This window comes from Herpailurus yagouaroundi, unplaced genomic scaffold, assembly GCF_014898765.1.
Source record: "Herpailurus yagouaroundi ecotype Mexico unplaced genomic scaffold, PumYag 28, whole genome shotgun sequence".
Lineage (NCBI taxonomy): Eukaryota > Metazoa > Chordata > Mammalia > Carnivora > Felidae > Herpailurus > Herpailurus yagouaroundi.
In genome coordinates, this window is record NW_024412376.1 from 31,625,630 (window position 1) to 31,636,711 (window position 11,082).

The window sequence follows — 11,082 nt, forward strand, 5'->3', positions numbered from 1 at the left end:
CCGAGAAACAGATATTCATATTTTTCCATTTATAATACCCATTCCCAAGGCACTCAAATTAACAAGCTTAAGGTTGAGGACATGTTACTTTAACAGAGAATCAATCCCTGATCTAACCACCTGGAAATGAAAACAAAGGGCTGGACCTTCATACCTATTTGACCTTAAGATATTCCCAGCTAATAATGGAGAGGGTGAGTTATAATTTTTTTCTCTCCTATGTGTTTATTTCTGTCTTCATTTTAATATTAGATCTTATTGGGAAGTAGGCAGAGAAGGCTGAAGAAGTGAATGGGGACTAAAAGTAGACTGAGAATGGCAGGGCTAAGAGTGTGGCCTTTATGTGGTACATTAAGAAGCCAATTAAAGTTATCTTCCATTAAAAAAATGATATATTCATAATATATACCAAGGTCAAGAGATTGCTGCCAAGTTGGTGTAAAGATGCAAAATATGAATCAGGACTACCTCTTATACTCCAGCATTTATTTAGTACATGTGTTGATTATAAAGTATCTATATCTTTTATGGAGGGTACCGTAAAGAACTGCATCATGTTTATATAGATTGTGGCAATGGTGAAGTGTGTGTGTTTTAGGTGGTGGTTGGAAAGGAAAAATGATAGTATTAAAAATGTGCAGGTAAAGGGCGCCTGGGTGTCTCAGTCGGTTAAGCGTCTGACTTCAACTCAGGTCATGATCTCATGGTTTGTGGGTTCATCTCCCGCGTCTGGCTCTGTGCTGACAGCTCAGAGCCTGGAGACTGCTTTGGATTCTGTGTCTGCCTCTCTTTCTGCCCCTTCCCCACTCATACTCTGTCTCTGTCTATGTCTCTCTCAAAAATTAATAAACATTAAAAAATTAAAAAAAATAAGTTTAAAAAATGTGCAAATAAAGAATTGGAAGTTTCCATGAGAGTTATGTTGTGGATGCTGTTAATTGAATTTACAATACCTAATTTTGGAGTAGGTATTTTTCCTAAAGAAAATGGTATTTTTGTATTTAATAATTTATTCTTACAAACTTCTGACAATATGTATGTTAGCAGTGGATTTTCAAATTCCATAGGAATTTAGAAATATTATACATTATTGATGACAAGATACATCAAAAGCAAAAAAGATTTTAAAGAAAAATAATATAAATATCATATATTTTACATTTTCTGTTTGTAACTGTCTATTCTAGGTATCTCCGGAGTACTCTTTGATCTTTTTTTTTTGATAGAATTTACAAGCCAACTGCTGCAACAGCAGCAGTAAGGAGATGGTGTGATTTCAGCAGTATTAGAGAAAATTTTAACTTATTCAGGGTTTTTCTCCCCCAGAAATGTAATGCTATAAGTGTTCTTAACTGCACCCTTTCACCTCTTTTACTGCTTGAGCAAATTGCACCCATGTTTCAAAACCAGTTTATTTTATTTTTATTTTTTTAACTTATTTTATTTTTTATTTTTTTAAATTTACATCCAAATTAGTTAGCATCTAGTGCAACAATGATTTCAGGAGTAGATTCCTTAATGCCCCTTACCCATTTAGCCCATCCCCCCTCACAAACGCCTCCAATAACCCTCACTTTGTTCTCCATATTTATGAGTCTCTTCTGTTTTGTCCCCCTCCCTGTTTCATATTATGTTTGTTTCCCTTCCCTTATGTTCATCTGTTTTGTTTCTTAAAGCTCTCATATGGGTGAAGTCATAGGATTTTTGTCTTTCTCTGACTAATTTCACTTAGCATAAGTGAAATCCAGTTCCAGTTCCATCCATGTAGTTGCATATAGCAAGATTTCATTCTTTTCGATTACTGAGTAATATTCCATTGTGTGTGTGTGTGTGTGTGTGTGTGTGTGTGTGTGTATACACATATACCACATGTTATTTATCCATTCATCCATCGATGGACATTTGGGCTCTTTCCATACTTTGGCTATTGTTGCTAGTGCTGCTATAAACATGGGGGTGCATGTATCCCTTCGAAAAAATATAACTGTATCCCGTGGACAAATGACTAGTAGTGCAATTGCTGGGTCATAGGGTAGTACTATTTTGTTTTTTGAGGAACCTCCATACTGTTTTCCACAGGGGCTGCATCAGCTTGCATTCCCACCAACAATGCAAAAGAGATCCTCTTTCTCCGCATCCTTGCCAACATCTGTCGTTGCCTGAGTTGTTAACGTTAGCCATTCTGACAGGTGTGAGGTGGTATCTCATTGTGGTTTTGATTTGTATTTCCCTGATGATGAGTGACGTTGAGCATTTTTTCATGTGTCAGTTGGCCATCTGGATGTCTTCTTGGGAGAAGTGTCTATTCATGTCTTTTGCTCATTTCGTCACTGGATTATTTGTTTTTGGGGGTGTTGAGTTTGATAAGTTCTTTATAGATTTTGGATACTAACCCTTTATCTGATATGTCGTTTGCAAATATCTTCTCCCATTCTGTCGGTTGCCTTTTAGTTTTGCTAATTGTTTCCTTTGCTGTGCAGAAGCTTTTTGTTTTGATGAGGTCCCAGTAGTTCATTTTTGCTTTTAATTCCCTTGCCTCTGGAGACATGTTGAGTAAGAAGTTGCTGCAGCCAAGATCAAAGAGGTTTTTGCCTGCTTTCTCCTTGAGGATTTTGATGGCTTCCTGTCTTACATTTAGGGCTTTCATTCATTTGAGTTTATTTTTGTGTCTGGTGTAAGAAAGTGGCCCAGGTTCATTGTTCTGCATGTTGCTGTCCAGTTTTCCCAGCACCGCTTGCTGAAAAGACTGTCTTTATTCCATTGGATATTCTTTCCTGCTTTGTCGAAGATTAGTTGGCCATACGTTTGTGGGTCCATTTCTGGGTTCTCTATTCTGTTCTATTGATCTGAGTGTCTGTTCTTGTGCCAGTACCATACTGTCTTGATGATTACAGCTTTGAGTATAGCTTAAAGTCTGGGATTGTGATGCCTTTTTTTTTTTTTTCAAGAAAAAGAAAAGGGTTTTCTTTTTCAAGATTGCTTTGGCTATTCGGGATCTTTTCTGGTTCCATTCAAATTCTAGGATTATTTCTTCCAGCTCTGTGAAGAATGCTGGTGTTACTTTGATAGGGATTGAATATGTAGATTGCTTTGGGTAGTATTGACGTTTTAACAATATTTGTTCTTCCTATCCAGGAGCATGGAATCTTTTTCCATTTTTTTGTGTCTTCAATTTATTTCATAAGCGTTCTATAGTTTTCAGTGTATAGATTTTTCACCTCTTTGGTTAGATTGATTCCTAAGTATTTTATGGTTTTTTGTTCAACTGTAAATGGGATCGATTCCTTGATTTCTCTTTCTGTTGCTTCATTGTTGGTGTATAGGAATGCAAATGATTTCTGTGCGTTGATTTTATATCCTGCAACTTTGCTGAATTCATGAATCAGTTCTAGCAGTTTTTTGGTGGAGTCTTTTGGGTTTTCCATATAGAGTATCATGTCATCTGCGAAGAGTGAAAGTTTGACCTCCTCCTGGCTGATTTGAATGCCTTTTCTTTCTTTGTGTTGTCTGATTGTGGAGCTAAGACTTCCAATACTATGTTGAATAACAGTGGCGAGAGTGGACATCCCTGTCTTGTTCCTGACCTTAGGGGGAAATCTCAGTTTTTCCCCATTGAGGATGATATTAATGTTGGGTCGTTTTTTATGGCTTTTATGATCTCGAGGTGCAATCCTTCTTTCCCTACTTTCTTGAGGGTTTTTATCAAGAAAGGATGCTGTGGTTTGTCAAATGAATTTTCTGCATCTATTGAGAGGATCTTATGGTTCTTGTCCTCTCTTTTGTTGATGTGATGAATCACATTGATTGTTTTGTGGATATTGAACCAGCCCTGCATCCCAGGTATAAATCCCGCTTGGTCATGGTGAATAATTTTTTTAATGTATTGTTGGAGCCGGTTGGCTAATATCTTGTTGAGGATTTTTGCATCCATGTTCGTCAGGGCAATTGGTCTATAGTTTTCCCTTTTAGTGTGGTCTCTGTCTGGTTTTGGAATCAAGGTAATGCTGGCTTCATAGCAAGAGTTTGGAAGTTTTCCTTCCATTTCTATTTTTTGGAATACCTTCAAGAGAAAGTGTTAACTCTTCCTTAAATGTTTGGTAGAATTCCCCTGGAAAGCCATCTGGCCCTGGACTCTGATTTTTGGAATATTTTTTATTTCAAATTCGATTTCCTTACTGGTTATGGGTCTGTTCAAATTCTGCTTCTTCCTGTTTCAGTTTTGGTCGTGTATATGTTTCTAGGAATTTGTCCATTTCTTCCAGATTGCCCATTTTATTGGCATATAATTGCTCATAATATTCTCATATTATTGTTTTTATTTCTGTTGTGTTGGTTGTGATCTCTCCTCTTTCATTCTTGATTTTAGTTATTTGGGTCCTTTCTTTTTCCTTCTTGATCAAACTGGCTAGTGGTTTATCAATTTTGTTAATTCTTTCAAAAAACCAGCTTCTTGTTTCACTGATCTGTTCTACTGCTTTTTGGTTTTGATAGCATTAATTTCTGCTCTAATCTTTATTATTTCCTGTCTTCTGCTGGTTTTGGGTTTTATTTGCTGTTCTTTTTCCAGCTCGTTAAGGCGTAAGGTTACATTGTGTATCTGAGATCTTTCTTCGTTCTTTAGGAAGGCTTGGATTGCTATATACGTTCCTCTTATGACTGGCTTTGCTGCATCGCAGAGGTTTTGGGTTGTGGTGTTATCATATTCATTGATTTCCATATACTTTTTAATTTCCTCTTTAACTTCTTGGTTAACCCATTCATTCTTTAGTAGGATGTTCCTCAGTCTCCAAATATTTGTTACCTTTCCAAATTTTTTCTTGTGGTTGATTTCAAGTTTCATAGTGTTGTGGTATGAAAATATGCACGGTACGATCTTGATCTTTTTGTACTTACTTAGGGCTGATTTGTGTCCCAGTATATGGTTGATTCTGGAGAACGTTCCATGTGCACTGGAGAGGAATGTATATTCTGCTGCTTTAGGATGAAATGTTCTGAATATATCTGTTAAGTCCGTCTGGTCCAGTGTGTCATTCAAAGCCATTGTTTTCTTGTTGATTTTTTTATTAGATGATCTGTCCATTGTTGTGAGTGGGGTGTTGAAGTCTCCTACTATTATGGTATTACTATTGATGAGTTTCTTTCTGTTTGTGATTCATTGATTTATGTATTTGGGTTCGTCCACATTTGGCACATAAATGTTTACAATTGTTAGGTCTTCTTGGTGGATAGACCCCTTGATTATGATAAAATGCCCTTCTGCATCTCTTGATACAGTCTTTATTTTAAAGTCTATATTTTATGATAAGTCTGGCTACTCCAGCTTTCTTTTGTTGACCATTAGCAATATAGATGGTTCTCCATCCCCTTATTTTCAATCTGAAGGTGTCTTTAGGTCTAAAGTGGGTGTCTTGTAAACAGCATATAGATGGATCTTGCTTTCTAATCCATTATGTTAACCTATGTCTTTTGATTGGAGCATTGAGTCCATTGATGTTTAAAGTGAGTACTGAAAGATATGAATTTGTTGCCATTATGATGCTTGTAGAGTTGGAGTTTCTGGTGGTGTTCTCTGGTCCTTTCTAGTCTTTGTTGCTTTTGGTATATATGTGTATATATATGTATGTATATATATATATATATATTTTTTTTTTCCCTCTTTTCTCCCCTCAGAGAGTCCCCCTTAAAATTTCTTGCAGGGGTGGTTTAGTGGTCACAAAGTCCTTTAATTTTTGTTTGTCTGGAAGAATTTTTATCTCTTCTTCTATTTTGAATGACAGCCTTTCTGGTTAAAGAATTCTTGGCTGCATGATTTTCTGATTCAACACACTGAATATATCCTGCCACTCCTTTCTGGCCTGCCAAGTTTCTATGGATAGGTCTGTTGCAAACCTGATCTTCTTCCCTTGAATGTTAGGGACTTTTTTTCCCCTTGCTGTTCATTATCACCCTTTGTCACCTTCTCTTTTTAAAAATATTCTTAAAAAGAGCTTTATTGAGGCATAATTGACATATAATAAACTGTACAAATTTAAAGCATACAATATAAATTGAGATACAAATATATAGATATATTAGAAACTATCACCATAATTCAAACAATAAACAGAGAGAGGGGTTAAGATGGTGGAGGAGTAGGACAACCCTAAGCTTACTTCCTCCCCTAAACAGCTGGGTAAATATCAAATCATTCTGAACACCCAAAAAATCGAAGTAGAGAACAAAGATGCACGTCTACAAAAAATGACCCATGGAAGTTAGGAACTGTAGAGAATTGATCTGTGGGAGAAAAGAGCTGTAGGTGCTTCAGTGAGGAGGGAGCCTGACTTCAGAGAGATGAGCTAGAGAGAAAGAGAGAGAAAGAGTGGGGGAAAAATGAAAACATGTGCAAAGGATTGCCCAAGAAAACTTTTCCCCAAAACCATTTACAGAGAAAAAGGAAAGGGTTTCAATATTGTCCGTTTTTTTTTTTTTAATAAACAGAGGACAGAGTCTGAATTTTTTGAGATCAGCATCTGGCAGTGCTCTGGTGAGGAAGCAGGACAGGGTCCCAGAAAAGGGCAGCTCAGTGTGAGGATTCCCTGAGTCACATGGGGAGAAATGTATTTTCTAGAGGCGATAGGGCCTCTCCATGGGTAAAGGACCCAGCAGGCACCATAGAGCTGCCCCATTCACTGGTATAGGAACAAAGATGCCAGCTGAGGGCAGTAAACCCTCACACCAGGTTGCAATTTACCATAAACCCCGAGTCTTTGCATGGTCACTCAACTGTTTTCTGGGACAATCTGGCACTAGCCACAGTTCAGCAGCCCCTCAGTGTGGGTCCAAGCCGCAGGAATCTCTGAAGTATGGGATTTTGAAACATAACCATACCTGGGATAAAACCTAGGAGGGTAGTGCTGCCTAGTCAGGTGAACAATTTGGTCAAGTACAGGGTGAAAGTGGGGATCTGATAGTAGTTGGGTCACAGGAGGGGTGATTGTTTTGTGCATCTGTGAGGGTGCAAACTTTTTGTTCTGGAGATTAGAGAGTGGGGCAAAACCACTTTCATCCCTAACCCACCAGCAAAAATCACCTCAGTGAGCTAAACAGTGCCACCAAGTGGAGAATGGAGGAGCCATTACACCGAGCCCCACACTGCTGCGCCCTATAGGCACATCTCCATTAGGGCATATCCACTGGAGAATCAGAGCAGCAGGTTCTTCCCCGAGAGGATCAGCACAAACCCCTTTCATTCACTAAGTCTACTGATCATAGAGTGCTACAAAGCTTCAGCCCTAGGGAAAACAGGAACTAGCTTCCTTTGGGTTTTTTGTTTGTTTTATTTTGTTTCTTTCTGTTGTTGCTTTTGTTTTTTCTTAGATCCAGAAAAGGAAAACTTTATTTTATTTTATTATGTTTTTAATTTTTTTCTTTTTTCTCTCGAGCTTCTCTTAACAAGCATACCAAAACATACCTGAGATCTAAAATTTTTATTTTATTATTATTATTATTATTATTATTTTTCCTCCAAAATGGCAAGATGGAGGAATTCACCCCAAAAAAGAACAGGAAGAAATGATAGCCAGGGATTTAATCAATAAAAATATAAGTAAGATGTCTGAACTAGAATTTAAAACAATTATAAAAATTCTAGATAGGCTTGAAAAAAGCATAGAAGACACTAGAGAATCCCTTACTGCAGAGATAAAAGAGCTAAAATCTAATCAGGCCAAAATAAAAAATGCTGTAACTGAGATGCAAACCTGAATGGAGGCCATAACAGCAAGGATGGATGAATCAGTGATTTAAAGATAAATAATGGAGGCGTCCCTGGGTGGCTCAGTCAGTAAGTGTCCGACTTCAGCTCAGGTCATGATCTTGCAGTCTGTGAGTTCAAGCCCTGTGTTGGGCTCTGGGCTGACAGCTCAGAGCCTGGAGCTGCTTTGGATTCTGTGTCTCCCTCTCTCTCTGCCCCTCCCCGACTTGTGCTCTGTTTCTCTCAAAAATAAATAAACATTTAAAAACATAAAAAAAGACTTAAGATAATGGAAAATAATGAGGCTGAAGAGGGAAACAAAGGTAATGGATCGTGAAAGTAGGTTGGGGATCTCATCCACTTATTGAAATGGAAAAACATTTGTATCATAGGAATCCGAGAAGATAAAGAGAGAGAAAGAGGGGCAGAAGGCTTATTCAAAAAATTATAGCTGAAAACTTTGTTAATCTGGGGAAGGACAGACATCAAAACCCAAGAAGCACAGATAACTCCCACTCAACAAATCCAACCATCTCCAAGGCATATCAAATCACAAAATACTCAGACAAGGAAAGAATTCACAAATTCACAAAATACTCAGATAAGGAAAGAATTCTGAAAGCTGAAAGAGAGAAAAAGTCCTTAACCTACAAGGGAAGACAGATCAGGTTTGCAGCAGATCTGTCCATAGAAACTTGGCAGGCTAGAAGAGAGTGGCAGGATATATTCAATGTGCTGAGTGGGAATATATGGAGCCAAGGTGATTTTATCCAGCAAGGCTGTTGTTCAGAATAGAAGGAGCAAAAACAAAAACAAAAAACTAAAGAAATTCATGACAACTAAATCAGGTCTATGAGAAATACTAAGGGGGACTCTTTGCATGGGGGGAGAAAAGACCAAAAGTCACAAAGACTGGAAAGGAACAGAGAACATCACCAGAAACACCAACTTTACAGATAACATAATGGTATTAAACTTATATCTTTCAATAATCACCCTGATTGTAAATAGACTAAATCCTCCAATCAAAAGATATGTTATCAAAATAGATAAAAAAAAATAAGATCCATTTATATGCTGCATACAGGAAACTCATTTTAGACCTAAAGATATGGAGAGATTGAAAGTAAGGAGATGTAGAAGTATCTATCATGCTAATGGACATCAAAAGAAAGCCAGAGTAGCCATACTTATATCAGACAAACTAGATTTTAAACCAAAGACTGTAAAAAGAGATGAAAAGGGCACTGTATCATAATTAAGGGGTCTACCCATCAAGAAGATCTAACAATTATAAATACTTATGTATCTAACTTGAAAGCACCAAAAAACATAAATCAATTAATAACAAACATAAAGAAAGTCACTGATAATAATACAATAATAGTAGGGGGCTTTAACATCCCACTTATAGCAATGGAAAGATCATCTAAGCAGAAAATCAACAAGAAAACAATGGCTTTGAAGGACACCATAGACCACATGGACTTAACAAATATATTCAGAACATTTCGTCCTAAAGCAGTAGAATTCCATGTGGACATTCTTTTCGAGTGCACATGGAACATTCTCCAGAATAGATCACATTCTGGGTCATAAACCAGACCTCAACAAGCACACAAAAAGATTGTGACCATACCATGCATATTTTCAGACCACAACACTTTAAAAGTTGAAGTCAACCACAAGAAATATGTTGAACCTCCACAAATACATGGAGGTTAAAGAACATCCTACTAAAGTATCCAGCGACATGCAAAAGAATGATCCTGGACCACTTTCTTACAACATACACAAATATAAGCTCAAATGGTGAAAGACCTAAATGTAAGACAGGAAGCCATCAAAATCCTCGAGGAGAAAGCAGGCAACTACCTCTTTGACTTCAGTGGCAGCAATGTCTTACTTGATATGTCTCTGGAGGCAAGGGAAACAAAAGCACAAATAAACTATTGGGACTTCATCAAGATAAAAGCTTTTGCACTGTGAAGGAAACAATTAACAAAACTAAAAGGTAACTGACAGAATGACAGAAGATATTTGCAAATGACATATCTGATAAAGGGTTAGTATCCAAAAATCTATAAGGAGATTATCAAACTCAACACCCCCCCCCCACACAAAAACAAATAATTCAGTGAAGAAATGGGCAGAAGACATGAATGGATATTTTTCCAAAGAATACATCCAGATAGCAAAGAAAGATATGAAAGGATGCTGAATGTCACACATCATCAGGGAATAAAAATCAAAACCACAATGAGATACTACCTCACGCCTGTCAGAATGGTTAAAATTAACAACTTGGGCAACAACAGATGTTTTCAGGGATTCAGAGAAATGAGAACCCTCTTGCACTGTTGGTGGAAATGCAAACTGGTACAGCCACTCTGGACAACAGAATGGAGGCTTCCTCAAAAAAAAAAAAAAAAAAAAAAAAAAAAAAGAACTATCCTATGACCCAACAAATGCACTATTAGGTATTTATCCAAAGGATACAAAAATGCTGATTTGAAGGGCACATGCACCCCAATGTTTATAGCAGCACTATAAACAGTAGATAAAGTTTGGACAGAGCCCAAGTGTCCATCAATTGATGAATGGACAAAGAAGATGTGGTATATATATATATATATATACAATGGAATATCACTTTGCAATAAAAAAGAATGAACTATTACCATTTGCAACAATGTGGATGGAACCAGAGTGTACTATGCTAAGTGAAATAGGTCAGTCAGAGAAAGACAAATTTCATATGATTTCATTCATATGTGGAATTTAAGAAACCAAATAGATGAACACAGGGGAAGGGAAGCAACAATAAGATAAAAACAGAGAGGGAGAAAAACCATAATAGACTTTTAAATATAGAGAACAAACTGAGGGTTGCTGGTGAGGTGTTGAGTGGGGGGGTGGGCTAACTGGGCAATGGGCATTAAGGAGGGCACTTGTTGGGATGAACACTCTATTTTATATGTAAGTGATGAATCACTAAATTCTATTCCTGAAATCATTATTACACTATATGTTAATTAATTTGGATTTAAAGAAAAACATAACTAGAAAAAGAAGATCCTACTAAAGAATGAATGGGTTAACCAGGAATTAAAGATGAAATAAAAAAAAGTACATGGAAGCAAATGACAATGAAAACACAGCAGTCCAAAACCTTTGGGATACAGCAAGGCAGTCCTAAGAGGGAAGTATATAGCAATACAGGCCTACTTCAAGAAGCAATAAATGTCAAATATGCGACTTAACCTTACACCTAAAGGATCTAGAAAAGAAACAGCAACTAAAGCCTAAAACCAGCAGAAGAAGGTAAATAATAAATATTATAGCAG

At 37.0% G+C, this 11,082-nt stretch overlaps 1 long non-coding RNA gene across 1 annotated transcript; it reads right to left on the bottom strand.

The window, feature by feature from the left end:
* Nucleotides 1–3,703: 3,703 nt before the first annotated feature.
* On the bottom strand, nt 3,704–9,725 carry LOC121016503 (uncharacterized). Its single transcript, XR_005784428.1, has 3 exons — nt 9,525–9,725; nt 8,326–8,331; nt 3,704–3,715 (listed from the first exon to the last, which is right to left on the bottom strand). It is a non-coding gene; the product is annotated as an uncharacterized LOC121016503 (long non-coding RNA).
* Between the last annotated feature and the right edge of the window lie 1,357 nt (nt 9,726–11,082).